Raw genomic sequence first — 20341 nt, 5'->3', positions numbered from 1 at the left:
ATATGCATTTTCTTCTTTGTTTGTCTGACTTTTATTTTCACCCAGTCTTAAATAGCAACTTGGATGTGTGAGGAGATGCATAGTTTCATGCTGGGACCCCTCTGCACCAGAACAACTTCAATCTCTACCCCTCCAGCTGGTTGTCAGGGGCAGGATAATGCAGAGGTTTCCAGGCCGTGTTTAACCTGCCCTGAAGCCGGATCTGAGCAGACAGGGCACATCCACAGTAGACTGTGCATCCACAGTGAAACCAGCACCTACACAGGTTCCAGGAGGCACCATGGAGAGAGGTGATACTGGATTCCACTGCTGTCTGTCCTCTCTAAACATTATAGTGGCCTCAGTCCTCTCTACCATTTCCCTTCATAGATATGGTCCCTGCATAATTTACTCAGATCAGCACTGCAAATGAAAATAAGAATGTTAATATTCCATCTCAGGACGTTTCTTTTTGTAGTTTAGCACAGAAGAATAGGAAGGTGAAGAACGAGTGCTTAAGTCAGCAATTCACCAAGTTGTCTGCTAACCACAACCCCTGAATTTCACCCAGCCCTTTATCACTGTCTCAATGGTATTTAAAAAAAAGAAGAAGAAGAAGAAGAAAAAAACCTCTCAAAACTCAAAACTGCAGACCTACAATTCTGCCTTCAATGCACTAATTAGAATGGTATCTCTTTCTCTCCCTGGCCCCGCCTCACGCAGCTGCTGCGGAGACCAGGAGGTGAAGGTGCCTGGATTTGCAAGCTAGAAGCATTTTTCTCAGTATTTCCTTTTGCTTCCTCATCACATCCAATCTGGAATTCTTTCCCATTTCATCCAGAGGTCACATTGTTTTATCTTTTCCTTTTGGGTGTCCAAGAAGCTGCATGAAGTTCTTGGCCAAATAGCCACCTGCTGTGCTTGGAGAACTGACTGATGCCTGTGCAGGATTCACTTCAGCACAAAGCCTTCCGCCCCAAACTGGTGCCCCTTTTCCTCTTGAGTTGCCTGGTTCCCATGGCCTCCACATTCAGGCTCACTCCTCTCAAGACTGATGCTCTCCAGCAAAGTCAGGCTGCACACCATTCCCACGCACTCTACTTCCAAGGTTTAGTGACATCTGCCTGGAGTCTCCTTTCCCCATGTGTGATGCTGAAATTGTCCTCCACTTCAGAGTCTGCTCACTTCTCCTCTGTGAATCCAGCCTCACACCCCACATGCACCCATGCACCCTGCCAAAGCACAGCCCTGGCACCTCACTAGGCATCAGAATGGCTCTGCCCTAGCACTCGGGGCAACCTGATGTGTATAACAATCATGCACACATTCACCTCAGCCCTCCAGGAGCCCCCATGCAATCACGGAGACAACGCCAACCCCCCACCCCCCGCCCCTTGTATTGTCCTCAGGCTCCACGCCTGGCACATTTTAAGGGAACAGTACATACTTGTTGAATTAAATAGGACACAGTTGAACTTACCTGCCTTGTCACCTACCCCTTCTCAGAGAAAAGGGAGAATATGACTGGACCTAGGAAGGTGGTATTTAGAGAATTTCTAAATAACAGGGTCTAGGTATTATAGCTGAGAAAATCCCATAATTTCTCTGAACCTCAATTTCCTCAAGAGACAAGTGCAAAATCATGATACAGTAGTCTCCCCTAGTCTTTGGTTTCACTTCCACAGTTTCAGTTACCCATGGCCAACTGTACTCCAAAAATATTTCATGGAAAGTTCCAGAAGTGAACAATTCATAAGTTTTAAATTGTATATTGTTCTGAGTAACGTGATGAAATCTCACACAGTCCTACTCCATCCTGCCCTGGACATGAAACATTCCTTGTCCAGCATCTCCATGCTGTACAACTCCCTCCCCATAAGCCACTTAGCAGCCGCCTCTGTTATCAGATTGACTTTTAGTATCAAAGTGCTTGTGTGTTCAAGTAACCCTTATTTTACTTAATAATGGTCCCGAAATGCAACAGTAGTGATGCTGGGAATCCGGACATGCCAAAGAGAAGTCATAAAGCACTTTCTTTAAGAAGAGTTGAAAGGAAAGGGGGCGGGAATCATATGCTGAGTTTGCTAAGATATACAACAAGAATAAGTCGTCTATCCATGACATTTTGAAGAAGTGCATGCTAGTTTTGCTGTTGAACTTCAAACTGCAAAAGTTGCCATCGCAGTGTGTGACGAGTGCTTAGCTAAGATGGAAACAACATTAAGTCTGTGGGTGGAAGACATGAACAGAACATGTGTTCCAGCGACGTGTTGTGCCAGGAAGAGTTGACCCCATAGAAAGACTTCAGCAGGGGCTCCCTTGAAACAAGTGGAAAGAGAAGTCATAAAGCACTTTCTTTAAGAAGAATTGAAAGGAAAGGGGGGGGGCGGGAATCATATGCTGAGTTGAAAGAGAAGTCATAAAGCACTTTCTTTAAGAAGAGTTGAAAGGAAAGGGGGCGGGAATCATATGCTGAGTTGGCTAAGATATACAACAAGAATAAGTCGTCTATCCATGACATTTTGAAGAAGTGCATGCTAGTTTTGCTGTTGAACTTCAAACTGCAAAAGTTGCCATCGCAGTGTGTGACGAGTGCTTAGCTAAGATGGAAACAACATTAAGTCTGTGGGTGGAAGACATGAACAGAACATGTGTTCCAGCGACGTGTTGTGCCAGGAAGAGTTGACCCCATAGAAAGACTTCAGCAGGGGCTCCCTTGAAACAAGTGGCACCAAGTTGTTTACTACAAGGAAGAGAGTTACACAGATTCAGAAATAGGTTTGGACTGAAAAATATAAAAATTACTGGACTTAAAAATATGAAAATTATAGGTTCAATCCCCAGCCCTGATCAGGGCACATGTGGGAGGCAACCAACTGACCTATCTCTCTCGCATCGATTTTCTCTCTATCTCTCTCTCTCCCCCTTTCACCCTTCCTGGTGGAAGACATGAACAGAACATGTGTTCCAGTGACGTGTTGTGCCAGGAAGCGTTGACCCCATAGGAAGACTTCAGCAGGGCCTCCCTTGAAACAAGTGACACCAAGTTGTTTACTACAAGGAAGAGAGTTACACAGATTCAGAAATAGGTTTGGACTGAAAAATATAAAAATTACTGGACTTAAAAATATGAAAATTATAGGTTCAATCCCCAGCCCTGATCAGGGCACATGTGGGAGGCAACCAACTGACCTATCTCTCTCGCATCGATTTTCTCTCTATCTCTCTCTCTCCCTTCACCCTTCCTTCCCCCCTTCCATTCTCTCTAAAAATCAATGGAAAAAAATATCCTCAAGTGAGTATTTAAAAACAAAAACTTTTCTGGAGAAGCTGTCTGCCAATGAAGAAGCTGCTGCCACACTTCCGCAGGGCTGATAAAGTTGATTCGGATTTGGTGCTATCCACAGTTTCAGGCATCCACTGGGGATCTTAAAATGTATTCTCAAAGATAAAAGGGGACTCCTGTATCTACCACTTGAGTCACTAAAAGAATGATGCGAGATGATGCATACAAAGATTGGCCCAGCGCCTGATCCTGGGTAAATGGAAGCTGTTGCCGTAAATAAGATCCGGGGTTGAGAAGCATGTCAGGTGGGGAGTGGTTGATCAATTCCACATTCCTCATCGTTAACAACCTCCACTTTGAAATTGGTTTGTTGTTAAACCCACTAGGACAGGATATGGGGTAAGACCCTGGAGTCCAGGCCAAACCCTCCAAGGGTGAGCCAGGTGGGAAACCGGTGAGAGTGCCCACAGGCTGCATTGAGGTGAGCTCCTATGGAAGCAGTGTCAGTGGTCCAAGCCTTTCACCTTCTCCAGGGACTTGACGAACCCCCAGCCTCACAGCAGGTAAGAGAGCACAGCATATACCAAATCTGGGAAATACCTCTACTTCCGCCTAAGAGATGCACTCTTTGTGCATTGCCCCTGTCTCCTGTTGGTCTATGCAAGTCTTCAAAGAACTTTAAATCCAAGCATGAACAAGGGCAGCTACACACAGAGACCTGGTCTGTAAGTTAATGCCTCACACATTTCCCAGGAAGAGTTTTTTGGTGTCCTTGTCTTCCTCCCCTGGCAGATATTATCAAGTGAGATGTGTTCCTGCCAACCTGCATGGTTCTGTCCCAAGGTCCTACTACCTGCCTGCTAATGTATGACACCCCACAGCAGGCAGGACATCTTATTTTTCAAGCCTGCTTGCGAGCTATATGAAAAAAGATGTTGCTAAGAAGCAGAAAAGAACACTTAGAAACTAATAAACATCTCTACCCCATGACTGATTCCACCTTGAAGAGCTGCCTTGCGTTTCCATATGCTGCATAAATCCTCCCTATTTTAGAGACACACAGGTCCCTGTTGATGCTCCTCAGAGCCCCAATCACTTCCAACTTCTGTTGGCTCTGACAGAGGAAAACTTCACTGACAAAGTAGATAATTTGTACTTGCTTTCCCAAAGCACCACTCGGCCGAGATTAATTTTCTCTTACCTTTACTGCTGTTGCTGCTATTTCTCAACTTTACTTCCTAGGACCTAATCCTGAGTCAACAAAGTGTTTTATCAGTGAATAAAATAACGGCCAAAATTATACGGTTTTAGTATGCAGACCTTCCCCCACCCCCTTCCCCGTTTCAGATTTCAGAATTGTTTCTTCATTTAGAGGGCTTCTTTCAGACTAAAGTTTTGTCAATTGATTTGGACAAGAACATATTCCTAGTTCCCTGTACCTTGAGCACGGAGCCCAGTTTACCTCTTCTTATATGTCTTTTTCCTATTAATAGATGATTAGATAGCTAAATGATGATGATGATAGATAGATAGATAGATAGATAGATAGATAGATAGATAGATAGATAGATAGATAGGAGACAGATCATCAAAAACTCTGTTTCTATTTCTCTCTCTCTCTAATGTATGTACAGAGACAGGTATTTGTTATATCCCTAACATAAATGGCAGAGAGAAACAGAGAGAGTCAGACAAGAAGAAAAACAAATGTTTCTTCTTTATTACAGATTTGTAGATTTGTCCCCTTCACCACTGGAGCTTTCTCCTGAGAGCTCTGAGGGCTCTCCTATATGGTTTACTATTTGAATACATAAAAGAAAGGAAGCTATTTAAATATTTACAGGCATAAAAATGTTTTAAAACACCAGCAATATACTTAGAAAATAAGTCAATCCTCTTTTAAAAATGAACCTAGTGATTGTCTTATTAATCTAATCATCAGCTGCCCCGCTTTGGAGATAACTGGCACAAAAGCAATTGAAAAAATTAAGTCCTAAAAGGAGTGATGAGATAGTGGGCTTTGATATACAATATATTTTAAATCATGTTTCTCAACTGTAAATAAGAGATTTTCAAGTGTCCATGAGAACAAAATTCTCAAGGATCTGATTATATCCATGTACTCAGTTTGAGAAACACCATTCCAAACTTGCATAACTGTGTCCATTCTTGCATATGGACACTTCCATAGGCAGTGTGTGAACACTCACCAGGGCTCTCAGAGCTACAAACTTCCCAACCACTAGGGAACCAAACACAGAGCATCACTGTAAGGGTTCTGCTTTGTCTCTTTCCACTTCAAATTCAGGGCATTGAGAATGTTTTTATTTCCTGGAGACACAAATAAGTACTTTTTCATCATCACACACATGACATCAGTACAGGAAAGCAAGATTTTCTGAAGTGTGACCTTAAGGGCTTTGTTGTATATGGTAAGTAAGCACCTTTCCCCCTTTTAATTATTAAATACATTGTAATATAGGTCTAGTGCACAGATAAAAACAAAGACAATTTTTACATATTTTTATTGATTTCAGAGAGTAAGGAAGAGGGAGCGATTGATAGGAACATTAATGATGAGAGAGAGTCATTGATTGGCTGCCTCCTGCACAGGAGTCATCAGATTCTCAAGGATCTGATGACTCCTGTCTGAGAAATAATAGCTTAATAATCGAAGGTATTATTCTATAAAATATATTTTATTATCATGAAAAAGGGCACTGTTTCCTCTTTACACCTGGCAAAATATGTGTATTATCATTAAAATTATCATGTAAAAAATTATCATTAAAATTTTTGAAGTCTAAAAGAATTGTTAGAATCTCAAGATTACGTTCATGTACACACTTTGAGAAACACCATTCCAAACTTAGATGTCCCATAATGGGAATCAAGCTTGCAACCCAGGTATGTGCCCTGACTGTGAATCAAACTGTGACATTCTGGTTCATTGATCAACGCTCAACCACTAAGTCACACTGGTCAGGCAAGACATTTTTTCAATTCTTAAATTTTATTAAATTGAGAAGAATAAGGAATAAATTTAACCAAGGATGTAAAGAATTGTACTTGGAATATTATAAGACACTGAAGAAAGAAACTGAAGAAGATACAAGTAAGTGAAAGCATATACTGTGTTCATGGATCAGAATAATTAACAACATTAAAATGTCCATATTGCCAAAAGCAATCTAAAAATTCAATGCAATTCCTATCAAGATATCAATGGCATAGTGAAAAAAAATGAAACTAGACCACCTTCTTACATTACACATAAGAATAAACTCAAAATGAATTAAAGACTTAAATGCTAGATTCAAAATCATAAAACTCCTAGAAGAAAACATAGGCAGTAAATCTCAGACATCTCTAGTAGCAGTGTTTTCTCTGATACATCTCCTCAGGCAAGGAAGACAAAAGAAAAATAAAACAAATGGGACTACATCAAACTAAAAAATTTTTGCACAGCAAAGGAAACCCTCAACAAAATGAAAAGATAATCCACTGAATAAGAGAACATATTACCCAATGATATATCTTATAAGAAGTTAATATTCAAAATTTATGAGGAACTTATAAAACTTAACATCAAAAAAAAAACACACAAGCAATTCAATTAAAAAAAGGGCAAAGGATTTGAATACACACTTATTCAAAGAGAAATACAGATGACGAATAGATATCTGAAAAGCTGCTCAATGCCACTAATCATCAGAGAAATGCAAATTAAAACCATAATGAGATATCACCTCACACCTGTCATAATGGCTATCATTAATAAATCCACAACCAACAAATGTTGGCGAGGATGCTGAGAAAAGGGAACCTTTGTTGGTGGGAATGCAGATTGGTGCAGCCACTGTGGAAAGCAGTATGGAGCTACCTCAAAAAATAAAAAATGGAACTGCCTTATGACCCAGCAATTACATTTATGGGAACTTATCTGAAGAAACAAAAACACAAATCCAAAAGAACATATGCACCCCTATGTTCATTGCAGCATTTATATACAATAGCCAAGAATTGGAAGCAGCCCAAGTGTCCATCAGTAGGTGAGTGGAAAAAAAAATCTTTGGTATATTTACACAATGGAATACTACTTGGCCATAAAAAAGAAGAAAACATTACCCTTTGCAACAGCATAGATGGACGTGGGGAGCATTATGATAAGTGAAATAAGTCAGTCAGAGAAAGATAAATACCATATGATTTCACTCATATGTGGAATCTAATCAGCAAGAAAAACTAACAAAATAGAAACAGACTCATAGATAAAAACAGACTGACAGCTCTCAGGGGAAGGGTATTGCAGAGCTGGGTGGAAAAGGGAAGGTATTAAGACAGAAAAATATTCATAGACACAAAAGTATATGCCATCTTAACAATCACAAAAAAACTCTATTTAGAGCTTCTATTTACACGTTATTCTAAAGTATTTCATTTGTTTGATGTATAATGTTGTGACTTGCAAAATTCATCAGTGACAGAAAGGAAATGACTTTGTTTATAGTTTTTTTAAAAAAAGAATTGAAAAGAATAAGTCAAACTGATTTTTCTTTCTAACTACGTCATCCTAAATCTCTGTAATGAATAGCACATACCTACGCTTCTCAAATGCTACTTACACCCTTCTCATTTGTATGGTTGTCATTTCTGCTCCTGTCTTAACTCCCTGTCCTAAATGAGTACAAGATCTTTGTCTTTTTCATCTAGGTTTCCCTGTAGAGAAGGAAAACAATGCATCTATTATGGTGCAGTTACACAGTGTAGATGTTGCAAAAATATGTTGGGAGAATAAATACAGGCAGACATCAGAGATGTTCCTCACCATGCTCCTGACTTGGAAGAAAATACTCAGAAACACCGGCAAGTCACCCACCTCTGAGAATGCTGTGCTACTTGGCTGACCCAAATATAAGAACACTAGCAAGTGAGTCCTCCTATAGACCAGTGTCACAAAAATAAGCTGAAGAGACTTGCAGCTTTCCAGATGAATGCCCCCAGAGGGCCAGATAAGACCCTCTTGAATTCTGGAGTTAAGCCTAAAAGCCTGAGCATGCCAGGTGGTGGTGAAGCAATCATACTCTAGGTGTTCCATGTTTTTCAAAGATTTAAGAGATTACTTGGACCCTATGACCCAACCCCAACATGGCTCTTTATTTTTATTAAATGGAGAATGTGTATCTGCCACATTAATATTTTATCTACAAGATTGCTTTACTGAGCAAACAATAAATGTGCTAATGTGGTAAACATTACTTTGCTTTTATTTTTACTCAGAAAACATTCCAATAAAAATTTAAAATGCCATGAAGACCTAGTGATATCAGATTAACTTCCAACTTTGTTTCCTCCTCCATATAATCAGCATATTGATTAGTTCATAAATACCACCCTCCGATATCTTACCTCAGAGCATGCCAAGCCATCCCAAAGACACTTAGCTTCTTGAAGTACTAGAGCCAAGGGTGCCATGATCTTTCAATGCCCTCAGCTTATTCAGCATTAGACTTTTAATTTTTTCCTCCAAACGTAGTCTTGCCTTGCCAGCACATAGTCCCAAAGCAAACTGATTTGATTGATTCTTTCCACAGCAACAATAACAGATGAAAAGAGCTTTTAAACTAGGCAAACCTCATTATATAGCTTACTATTATATGGATCTGATAGAGGGCAGGTTAAATCATGTCTCTGGATCATCATAATTATATAGATTGGAAAGCAGACGCGAGGCAGCAACAGCCCATTGGGCAGGGGTTAGACATGTCATTAGCAAAATAACATCCCCCATGACACTTTCCTTTCCTTTAAGAAAATATAATGGTTGAGTGTTTCTTCTTTAGATCGAAGGAGGCTACTATGGGAGCACCTGAAACAATAAAGATTTCAATAAAGAATGTTACAGCACTTTGCAAAGAAAATGTGGTAATGAATATGCAGCTTACGGGTGAAATTGGAAAAAAAGACAGCATATTTTGGCTTCGTATTATGGGATATTTAAGAAACAGCTTGGCAGTAAATGTTAACATCTTTCTAATGGTTGGGAATGCAGTTGTATAAATCTGAAGACTCACCTTGACTTATTGACACAGCTGAGTTTTCAGTTCTATTGCTCATCCCCAAAAGAAATGCAACACATGGCAAAAAGCAAAGTGCTTAACCTCACTGGATGAATGAAGGTAGGCGTGAGCTACCGTTTCACAGCCTCACCCAGAGGAGGCAATAAGAAAAACGTGGAAGAGGCAAGCAAGTCAGTAAGGAGAGAGAGAAAGAGAAGACTAAAATGTAAAAGAGAAGGCCGGAGAACATGACCTTCGATAGAGGATTTTTTCCGAATATCAATTATTCTTTAAAAAATGCTATTTATGATGTCCCTCTAAGTTCAAAGATAGTACAGAAAAAGAAAGAAACTAAAATCATGGCCCTTGTCCCCAATGTGATTGTGGTATAGCTAAAGAGTAATGATTAAACCTTGGTAAAAGAATAGAAAGAAATATATCATTAAAAACTAAATTATACAGAAATTATATTTGTGCTCATGTGTTTTATGTTTATTAAATTACACTTTCATGAAATTTAATGTAGAAATCGGGTTAGCATTGAATAAATGGATAGATATCCCTGCTTTGAGATAAGATGACTGGGTACTATAAAGATATCAATTCTCTTCGGGTTAATTCTTAAATTTAATGAAATTCCAATAAAATTTCAACTACATTTGTTAATGGATTCAAGCATCTTTATGGAGAACAAAAGTATACACTGTACAAATAGCTAAGTCAACTCTGCAATAGAACAGGAAAGATATGTGACTTGTCATTCTCACATATTAAAATATAACACCAAGGTCTGGCAATAAACGAAAGATGGACAGGTAAAGACATAAGAGTTTTGGAACACAATAAAAACAGACTGATTCAGAGTCAAGTAGATGTGGAAAATTAACATATGATAAACGTGACACCACAAATTATGGGGAAACAATGGATTCTAGATGGTAGTAGGAAAACTCTATGGAGGAAAATCTAAGTGGTTCCTACTTTATACAATATATACACGTAAATTACAAGCAGAGTAAAAGATAATCACAAGTATTAAATTAATAAAATCTAGTATATTTAATTTTTTTGATCAATGGGAAGGAATTCTTAATATTGTAAGGCAAAGTTTATTAAATTTATTACATAAAATTAACAAATTTAACAAATAAAATTATCAAAGGTCATCATGAACAGATTAATAAGATGATGGAATGGGAGAAGATATTTCCAATGTCTAAATCTAACAAAGAATATATAAAGAAATCAAAAAGAAAAATAGGAGAATAGAAAGAGACAAAGGACATGAGCAGGAATCACCAAAAGGAAAAGGAAAACAAAAGGGTAAGTATTGCCCTAACTGGTTTGGCTCAGTGGATAGAGCATCAGCCTGCGGACTCAAGGGTCCCAGGTTCGATTCTGGTCAGGGCATGTACCTTGGTTGCAGGCACATCCCCAGTAGGGAGTGTGCAGGAGGCAGCTGATTGCTGTTTCTCTCATTGATGTTTCTAACTCTCTATCCCTCTCCCTTCCTCTCTGTAAAAAAATCGATAAAATATATTTTTTTTAAAAGGGTAAGCATTAAAAATTTTGTCTAAACCTTACTAATAACCCTTTCTATATAATAAAAGCCTAATATGCTAAGTGTCCAGTCATCTGGTCTTCTATTCAACCAATCAAAGTGTAATATGCTAATGGCATGCTAAGGCTGCTCAACCGCTTGCTATGATGGGCACTGGCCACCAGGGGCAGACTCTCCAACTGGTAGGTTAGCTTGCTGCTGGGGTTCGGCCTATCAGGACTGAGTGAGATGGGCCAGACATGCCCTGGAGCTCTCCCGTGGTCCCTCCCCTACTGGCCAACCTCCTGTGGCCCTCCCCAGCCCCCAATCATGCACCAGTGGGGTCCCTTGGCCTGGCCTGCACCCTCTTGCAATCTGGGCCCTCTTAGGGGATGTCAGAGAGCTGGTTTCAGCCCAATCCCGGAGGCCAGGCCAAGGGACCCCAGTGGTGCATGAATTTGTGCACCAAGCCTCTAGTTAGAGAAATAACAAGAAATCAATATCAGCTAATTAGAAAAAAAAGTGAGAAAGATGAACAAAGGCATATATTGGTAGAACTATGGGTATGGAATCCTCATGTACCAACCCTCTTCTGAGCAAGGCTTAGTCAAATTAATTTGGCTTATGATGTACAAGTTCCAGGCTCGTGTGTATACCCATCTTATGTAAATCCTCACACAGGTTCTTTAGGAAACATGTTTAAGGATATTTGTCACAGCACTGCTTTGGTTAGTCGGGTGCTGGAAGCAATCTAAATATCCAACCCTGAAGTGATGAAAAAAATCAAAATATGACAGATGCTCCCCATGGAAGGTTGTGCAGCATTTTGGAAGCAAGAGATTAGATACAGGTGTAGGATGGTCCTTAGAAACATACTGCTGAATGAAATCGCAAGATAAGAATGAGACTCACATCACAACACCATTTATACGCATTAAGTTACATGCCTACTCTGTGCATAATGACTGCCTCCCAAAGAGTACAATATGGAAAGGCAGGAAATGTACATTTGCAGTGGAGAAACCTGGCAAACACTATCTAGAACAGCAGTTCTCAACCTATGGGTCGTGACCCCTTTGGGGGTTGAACGACCCTGTCACAGGGGTCGCCTAAGACCATCGGAAAACACATATATAATTACATATTGTTTTTGTGATTAATCACTATGCTTTAATTGTGTTCAATTTGTAACAATGAAATTAGGGGTCACCACAACATGAGGAACTGTATTAAAGGGTCACGGCATTAGGAAGCTTGAGAACCACTGATCTAGAAGATCAGGATCAGTCAACATCATCAATGATTAATCATGTTAACAGTACCCTTGGTATGATGTGACCAGTATAGCACTTTAGCTCTGTGATCTTCCCCTCCAAGAATGCATAAGCCCAGCCTAATAATAATTAAAAAATCAAACAAATCTCCACTGGGGCCATTCTACTAAATACCTGACCAGCAATCCTCAATTATTTTCAATGTCATCAAAGACAAGGAAATTCTGAGGCACTGTCACAGAGGAGCCTCAGGAGACCTAATGGCTAAATGTAGTGTGGAATCCTGGGTGGGAGCCTCAAACAGAAAAGGACATTTGGTAGCATTAAGGAAATCTGAGTACAGTACAAGCATCACCCTTTAAAATGTATGTTACATAACAATGTATCAATGTTGGTCCATTAGCTCTGACAAATGTACCATACGATTGCAAGATGTGAACAGTAGGGAAAACTGGGTCAGGGTACTTAGAAATGCTGTTCTATGTTTGTAACTTTTCTGTAAGTCTAAAACTAGACTAAACTAAAATTTATTTTAAAATATACATGTCCACAAAGCAATACACGTTCAAGAACTGTATAGAAATAATAAATGTTTACCTGTGAGGATGCAGAAAGGATGAGCATGAGGAGTAGGGATAAATGGAAAGAAGACCCCAACCTTCTCATGTTATAGAAGGAAGAACTAAACTCTGGAATAGGGTGAGTGACTTAGCTAAGATTGTACTTTATCACCCAGGCCTTCTGACCTGGAGTACACACACCCAAAGCTCTTTTCATAGCTCAGGCCTGCTCTGCCTGCTCTGAGGATAAGCTAAGCGGAAATTCACTTCTCAGAAATTTAGCAGGTGAGCCAAAAAAAAAAAAAGAACTTTTCCATGAAGTAGAAAAAGAACATGTTGCTTTGAGCTTTACATCATGGGTGGGGAAACTTTATTCTGCCCAGGACCATTTGGATATTGACAACATCATTCACAGGCCATACAAAATTCTCAACTTAGAAGTTAGCCTGCCATAGTTAGTCAAACATTTAATTAACTCACTCCTAATGCCTTGGAAGGGCCAGACCAAATGATTTCGAGGCCTCACCTCTGCTTTACAGCAAATGCTGGTACCCTGTAGGGCTCCCCACATTAAACACAGAGGCTTGGCTCTAGGGCCACAGAAAATGGGGCAGTAAAATAAGGTGCACTGTTTAGGGCCAAACCTGGAGAAGCTTCATTTTCAGAAAATAGCCTTATTAACAGTAAGTTAATAGCTACAAGGAACTAATGAAGATAGGAATGGGTAGGCTTCGTTTCTTGAACCAGAAGACAGGGAAACTTCTCAGTTCAGGGGCAAAGTTCATGACTACGAGGCCAGAAGAGGAGGAGGAATATGTGTGGCAGGGATAGAAAAGAATTTTGTTCTATTTTCCCTACTTTCTTAGTAAAACATAAAACTTTCCAACTGCCTGTAGGTTTTTCAAGGTAAAGAAAAGGTCTCTTTCCACAATTGAATTAGTAGAGTGAGGACATAAGAAACTGTCGAGCAGCTGGCACATGTTGCCAAAGATCACCCCAGAGGCCAAAGAGAGCCGAAGGACTGGGCATGGGACACAGGCACAGGAGGGGACACATGGGGGCTTCCTGATGAGGTGCAGTTATTTCTTTATGTGGTCCTCAGGGAAACTGATGGAATTCAGAGTCAGAAAAATTCGACTCAAAATTAAATCATCTCAGGAAAAGCCTAAAGAAACCAACTCAATTTTCAAATCACAAAGGGGAAGAACATGCTGTCCTCAACACCTTCTCCAAACATCAGAAGACACGTAGTCAAAGAAAGACACATGGCTTAGATGAACACAAACCTGCCACTTAGGTCATTAGCTTTTAAGAATCCCTGTGGGCTAATATCTTAAAAAAATCAACAAGTCCAGATGGCTCAGTAACTGCGAGGCCAGAAATGCATATGTTTCCAAGTGGATGCTGGGAATGGAGAGCTGGAAGAAAAATGGTCTCTGTCAATCATCCATTAGGACAGGCAGGGATCTGAAATACAACTGAAGTGTGCTTCACCAAACAAGTGTTCACAGGGGAAAAGTCTTTTTTTCTACCAGAGTTTTACAAGGCTATCAAGAAGTTATGGGTCAATTCAATAAATACGCCTTTATAAATTATGATCCATTTGTATAATGACAATCAACACCACAATTAAATAAAAATGGAGGGCATAGCTATCGCCATTTGTGAAAAATATGTTAACGAAAAAATTAAATTGTATCTATATGCAGAGACTATTTCAAACATGAGTTTCACCTGAGAAGGAGAGCTGGGTATCTGAGAAACAAGAATCGGTGGGAATATACAAAGTGTATATTGTTTTATACTTTTTGAATTTTGAATCATATGAATTTACTGCCTCTTCAAAAATTGTTAAAATAAAAGGATTAAATAGTTTACATTTATACCCCACTAGTTTCTTCTAAGACAGTGGTTCTCAACCTTCCTAATGCCATGACCCTTTAATATAGTTCCTCATGTTGTGGTGACCCCCAACCATAAAATTATTTTCGTTGCTACTTCATAGCTGTAATTTTGCTACTGTTATGAATCATAATGTAAATATCTGATATGCAGGATGTATTTTCATTGTTACAAATTGAACATAATTAAAGCATAGTGATTAATCACAAAAACAATATGTAATAATATATGTGTTTTCTGATGGTCTTAGGTGACCCCTGTGAAAGGGTCGTTCAACCTGCAAAGGGGTCGCGACCCACAGGTTGAGAACCGCTGTTCTAAGACTTTAAAAAGATATCAGAATGTATCTACATCTAATACAAAAGAACAAAATAAATAATTGAGAGATAATAAATTTAAAATAAAACAGGGGAAGGGAAGTAAAATCCAGAGGTAAAGTGAATACGATAAGTGTGTACACAGAATCCTGTCTAGTAGCTGGACATGACCATGAACTTGGTGGCTAAAGCCTGCAGGAAACATGATCAGAGAATCAAGTGCCTGTAATGAACCGGCCTCTCAGGAAAGCTCTTGTAAGGGAGATCAAAGAGACATTTCTCTCAGACATCCATCTTTCAAAGACCCTGATACCAAAGCCATGTCCTCAAACACAGCTCGCAGGTGGAGGGCCACTCAGAGGTTGCTCTTGGACCGTCTGAGGGAGGAGCAAGCAGGCTATTCACCACCCAACAGCCACAGAGCTCAAGGCCTGAGAGATGCGAAGGCTGGGCCAAAAGAACCAGCACAGAGAAGGACCTCGCAAACCAGACACGCCACTTAGTATGCAGGCTCCCAGCTCCAACTGGAATCTTTGTGCTTCGCCAATTAAGTCTTGGAAAAAGAGAGAAAACCCCAATTTGATAGCATATTATCCCTTATCATATCATGTCCCTCTACAGCACTGTAATGAAATAGGCATCAACTTCGCGGTAGTCCAGACACTTGATTTCCAAAGTTGTTTTAAGGTTCATTTGCTGAGACTACTCCCTCTGGGAATCACCTGTCTTTCTCTTTCTTCTCCAGCCCAGCTCCCCATCTTCATCATCCCCCAAGCAGGTCCTAATTGCCATGGCCCCTGCAGTGTCACACACGGCCGGTGCACAGAAACAACGCTGTGTGCTCCCCAAACCTGTTGGTGAGCACCCAACCTCCTGGGCACCCAGACAAGCCACATTTCCCAGCCTCTCCTACAGTAAGAAGAATACATATGATTAGTTCTGGTCAGTGGAATGTGGGTAGATAAAATGTTGCCACTTCCAGGTCTGGCCCCTAAAATGTCCTGCACGATCACCCACATCACCTGTCAGTCCTCCAGGGACCCACTGGATTTTAATACTCACAGCAATATCAGGAGCAAAGACGGGGGAGCCTCTGTCAGCTTGAGTCTTAAAGAGTTATGCGGCACAAAATCCCCCTCTGCTAACTCACGATGGGCTATACTATGAGCAAGAAATAAATTTTTATTTCTTTTATTTTTATTTCTAAAACATTGAGACTGTTTGTTACCAGTTAGCCTACTTTGTCGTAGAAATTGGGGTTCTCCCATAACATAATACCTGAATATTTGACACTAGCTTAGTAGATGGGTAGTAAGTGGGGAGGGTACACATAGAGCAGATCCAGGCTACAAGATGGCAAAATACTGGCAAAACTATTGCCTATAATACTGTGGAAGGTGGATCACCTGCCTACTGAGCTTATAGTTCTGGAACTGGATGATTCTGTGGAAGGTGATGGCTATGGTTCTAAAAAGCACTAAAAAAAAAAAAAGGATGGGGAAAAAAGAACACACAGATGCATGTGTGTTTTTTGTTATTCATTATCTGTCGGTGATGTTTGTACAGTTTTTTAAATGAAAGAATCAAAGAACGATAATGTACCACTGGCACATTAGCAGAGGACAATAAAACAAAATAGTTATTCCAGAAATCTGGGTCTTAGAGAGTTGGAAAAGTCAATGTGCCAATAGCTTCCAGTCACCAACACAAAAGAGATGTCATTTTAAAGGACATTGTAACTTGAAGACACAGTGAGACTTTTCAGTTATACACTGTAGCTCAGGCCTTTGGCAAAATTTAGATTAATGATGTGGTCCTTCCATCTACTTTTAGATAACCTCAAGGAGGCCACCATTAAACTGAAAAATAGAATGGGACACAGAGGTAAGGAAGCAATAAAATAAACAGCCTTGAAAGTGTGTCTAGGAAAGAACTGCATGGTTATGACATAATGGTGCTTTCTGAAAAAAAATTAATCAAAAGCCTTCTATCTTGTTGAGAGAATTATATTACTAAAGCAGTTATGCTCTTGAATTAGAAAAGCATTGAATATGCAGCCAGTCTTAAATCAATCTCGGGCAGGAAGTGGGCCATAAATGCTGGCAGCCTAGGGCCCAAGATCCATTTCAGATGTGGCAAGGAGGAGAGTGGACAAGGAAGCACAATAAATGTGTACAGCTGGAGGGCTGAGCCAGGGCTCACTGAGAAAAATAAACAAAGAAGCCCTTCCCAGAGAGGAAGATTGGAACCTATTGAGGGAACTTCCCTGACTTTCTGGAAAGATCATCTTCGCAATGGGTGCCCCACAGGATGCCAAATTTGCTATGAGTCAGTGATTACTCTTTGTCTTCTTGTCTTCCTTTCTCTGAATGGGAAATGTTATCACTACTGATCTAAAGTGTACGGGGAGGAGAAGTGATCTTTCTCTTTTGTTCATAGGTTGCTGAGCCAAAAGGAATCACATCCACATTAGTGAGTGGGTAACACTTGACGTTGTCCCTTGGAGAGTGGATGTGTGCGCTCTATGGGTTGAAGAAAAAAATGAAATGGGTGTTTGATGACTAGAGGGATAGATGGTGGCAGAAATGATCCTATGTGTTTGTTCAACCCATTTCATTTTCCCACACATTTCCCAACTTCCCATGCAGTTAGGTGGGACTAGGTGATTGAATTCTAGCCAAGGGAAAAGATTTGGCCTGGCTCCTAAAAATCCAGTGAAAAACATAATTTGTTCTCAGCAAATGAGAAATCATGACACAGAGCATACTCTACCCACTCGTAATCAATGAGCATTGAACACACACAGCACCTGACAAATGCTCTTAGCCGAAGTGTATATTGTCTAAAGTTGAATGTGTTCTTCAGCTTACTGTTGTTTATTTCACTGAAACCTCTCTATGAACCATTCATTTATGTGTTGCAATGAACTATTTTGACTAATTATAGTTGGTAAAAGGTAAAATGAATAGACCTGCTAAAATAAAACAACACATTTAAGAAGAGTTAAAACTTTATAGATGCTCGATTCTTTAATGAAATGATCTAGAAACAGAGGCGATCAGAAATAGATTGCTAATCAGCTTACCAATAACCCACAACCTTCAGACCAACTAGAAATAGATTGGAGTCCTCTGACATTATGAATGGTAACAAGAATTGCTTTAGGCTGGACAAATGCACCATTAATTATATTAATCGCATCTGGAAGAAGTTAGGCATGTCATAACTGCAAGGGATTTTTTTAAAAAAAATGTTTTTATTGATTTTTAGAGAGAGAGGAATGGAGAGGGAGACAGAAAGAGAAATGTCAATCAGCTGCCTCCTGGGGATCAAGCCTGCAACTTGGGCATGTGCCTTGACCTGGAATAAAACTGGTTACCTCTTGGTGCATGGGTCGACGCTGAACTACTGACCCACACTGGCCGGGCTATAAGAGATTTAAAAATACTAAAACAGCAATTCAATTCTTACTGTACAGTGCAAAGAAGTTATCATCACAGGAATCCTGCTATAAAGATCTGTTATTGTTCTCACCCAGTTAATACTTGCATCTCCAGTAGCACATGCCTGCTATACCCAGGATAGGTGTGGACCCAATGAGCCATGACAGTACTCAAGTCCATTTAATGTAGTCCCTGGCAGGGCTAATGAGCTGCAGAAACACAAATTGTGTTTATAAACACAAATCTCATACATGGGAAAGGAGGTGTACAGCCTACATGCTTACTCAGTCAGTTAGAAAAAAGAAAAAGAAAATGCAAAGTTGAGAGGAAGGTGTGAGAGACCAAGGGAAAGAAGACATTTGAGGCATTAAAGTGCCAGAAAGTTATGATACTTTAATCAGCACGTGTTTAATTGGCACACTGAATTTTCACCTTGTCTCTACCCACAATGTACTTATACCCCGTCTATTATTAAAGAGACCAGAGAATGCACTTTGGCTATTCTCCGGGATTAAAAAGAAAGCTGGGTAAGGCTAACGTTCTTTTGAAAGGCACAAAACAAGTGAAAGAGGAAAACCTAACTCAGTAGGACCAAGGTGCTTGCCACTGAAGGATGACCGATACTGGAGTCTGCCATTCCCTGGTGAGCTAATGAGCTTCATTTACCAGGATTGACATTACTTCAAAATTCAGATATGTGGGAAGGATTTCTCACCAGTTTAGAGAACTGCCTTTCCAATAACTACAAAACCATCACTTATACCTTGAAGGTCAGCTCCCAAGCACAGATTGACTCCTAATGTATACCAATGCATCTTCTGGCCTATCAGTGCTCCAATTAAACTTGACCCACTGCTTTCCTCCTCTGGTCCCACCCCCAGCCTCTTCATAAACCTCCAAGTGTCAATGAGCAACAACCATGGGCAAAGCTCTGTGGTGGGTGCTGTGGAAATAAGTGAAAAAACTCAATGCATGGCTCGTCTCTGCCCTCAGAAAGCTTACTATCTTTTTCAGAGATGCCAGAATAACTAAGTCACTGATTTCACAAGGAACAATTAATTCCACTCACGGCACAGCAACACAAGGGATATTAAGATTTACAAGAAAGGGGTAAGCAAAAGGGGCGGGCACATTTATGGCTGGCTTCATTGGGCCTGCCTAACAAGAGTTTTCTCTTTCCTTCTAGATCTGCTCATTCACCTGCTTCCTTCTTCACTGAAAAAAATAAATAAATAAAATAAGTAAAAAATTCCCCTGTCCTTTTGGTTTCATTTCACATGGTCTACCCTGTACAAATCCTCTTCTTCCTACATGCCACAGCTCAAGTCTGTTAATATGGAAATGCATAATTTGAAGTACTGGCAGACTCAATAAAGAGGATTCCAATGAAGAAGGAAAAGTTTTAAAGATTTCTCTGACTGACTGTGAGTGCAAATCACTTGGGAAGCTCTTTAATAATGTAGATTCCTGCTCCTCAGCTGGAAGATTTAGAGTCAGCAATCTGAGTGGGGCCATTGATTAAAAAACCTCAATGAGAGAGAAACATCAATGGGATGCCTCCTGCACGCCCCTACTGGAGATCGAGCCTGCAACCTGGCCATGTGCCCTAACCGGCCTTCAAACTGGTGACCACCTGGTTCATGGGTCAATGGGTCACTACTCAACCACTGAGCCACACCGGCCAGATCTTTCCCTTTGCAAAAAATTATTCTTTAGCACTTGAAACTACAGCAAACTACTCAAGTGGCCTTACTGCCTAACCTCTATAACATTCAGACATTCTTTTTTTTAAAATATGTTTTATTTATTTTAGAGAGAGAAGAAGGAAAAGGGTATATAGAGAGAAACCTCAATGAGAGAGAAACATCAATGGGATGCCTCCTGCACGCCCCTACTGGAGATCGAGCCTGCAACCTGGCCATGTGCCCTAACCGGCCTTCAAACTGGTGACCACCTGGTTCATGGGTCAATGTCACTACTC

The 20341-nt window shown here is 40.2% G+C and overlaps 1 protein-coding gene across 1 annotated transcript in view; it reads right to left on the bottom strand.

Annotated features, from left to right (window-relative positions):
* Positions 1-20341, bottom strand: part of ZMAT4 (zinc finger, matrin-type 4) — a 329413-nt gene that overhangs the window by 233084 nt on the left and 75988 nt on the right. The window lies entirely within an intron of this gene.

Source organism: Myotis davidii, unplaced genomic scaffold (assembly GCF_000327345.1).
Source record: "Myotis davidii unplaced genomic scaffold, ASM32734v1 scaffold93, whole genome shotgun sequence".
NCBI lineage: Eukaryota > Metazoa > Chordata > Mammalia > Chiroptera > Vespertilionidae > Myotis > Myotis davidii.
The sequence above is the reverse complement of the archived record's forward strand: the minus strand, read 5'-3'. Positions and strand labels throughout refer to the sequence as shown.